Below are 1551 nucleotides of genomic sequence, written 5' to 3' on the forward strand. Positions count from 1 at the left end.
TATATACATTGTGTATTCAAACATAAAAAGTGCAAAACTCACTCACAAATATTTGACTATTCATACAAAAAAAAAAGAATTTCCTGAAATAAGGGAGCACATCTTCTCCAGAATTGATCACTGAGGTCATCTATTGAGCAATCCAGGTTCACCTAGTTATCTATTTCAAAATTTATGGACAACAATTTGGGTGGTGTTTTTTCAAACAAGGCACATATTTATAGTTCATTGAAATACATCTATCTTTTGACCTCATTAATATCTCATCCTTCATCATAAACATACAGAGAAACCGCTCGTTTCTCACATGTTCCTGAGACGATAACACCATAGCTATTACTGCCCCTTCTCTCTTAATACCTTCCACCCTTTCCATTATAAATAATAAAACTGAAACATATCATTCTCTTGATTGTATTTTTTCTAAAATGTTTAAGGTGTATGTGTCATTGAGTGTGAATATATTCTGTTGCAAAGTTTCACGAAATTTAATTAGTATGCAACCTGTGCACAAGAGAAATAAATATTAAAATAAATTTAGTTATTTTTGTTAGCCCGCCATTATTTAAAAAAAAGTGAAGTCACTTTTTCATGAAAGCTGGAGATAAATTGTGTATAAACATAAAAATGATGGATTTTCCTATCTTTCTCTCTGTCACACACACGCGCGCGCGCGCATGCACACGCGTGCAAACTTAGGATTTTAGGAAATAATGGGAGCAAAGGCCATGTGAAAATATGAGGTACTCCCTCCGTCCTCGAATAAGTGTACGTTTGGCATTCAAGTCTTCATACTTTTTCTCATGGCACAGGTTTGCCTTCTCATGATGATGGCCGCACTGTGTGCACAAGCCGCTGGGAGGCCTGTGGCATGCTTACCATGGATAGCGGGGTGTTGCCCGAGGAACTATTTGTGTTGTGGTGTCGGTGCCGTTGCCCCGACATCCCATGCATCGCAGGCCACCTCTGTACCTTGAGTTATGGTTTCGCTTGATCTCCTCTCATAACATAGTTGATATAGCACAGTAGCATCACAAAGGTTGCATGGTTTCATTGATTCATCTCTTCTCTACTCGAACTTGTGATGCCACTTTTGAACAATGTCATTGCTATGTCTTCTTATAACTTGTTGGGATTAACCACGATGTAGTGGTTCCCTTGTCCGGCACGGACAGATAGTGGTAGCAGTCACCGATTTAACATTGGATTTGTAATAGGACTCGGACTAGTTTAGGACTAGCATAGCTCCTTTAAATATCCATGTACCCCTACGTTGTAGTACTGTACCGAACCAGATCAAAGCAATACAGATCAACAGGACCGACAAGGCCCTGTTTAGCCATCAACTCGCGTGTTCCTGTGTTATCGTGTGTATCGTGTGTTTCGGCGTCGGCAAAACCGATTTGCTAGTTTGACTAAGCGTAAGGCTGTGCAAAGCTAGCTAGACGTTGTGCCTGCTTGTACGTGCATATCTCTAGAGAAAAGCCAGCTTATGTACACGTGTACGTCCGAAAGTACTCAGACGTACGGGATCTGTGCCAACATAACTAA

This window comes from Triticum aestivum, chromosome 6B (genome assembly GCF_018294505.1).
Source record: "Triticum aestivum cultivar Chinese Spring chromosome 6B, IWGSC CS RefSeq v2.1, whole genome shotgun sequence".
NCBI classification, from domain to species: Eukaryota; Viridiplantae; Streptophyta; class Magnoliopsida; order Poales; family Poaceae; genus Triticum; species Triticum aestivum.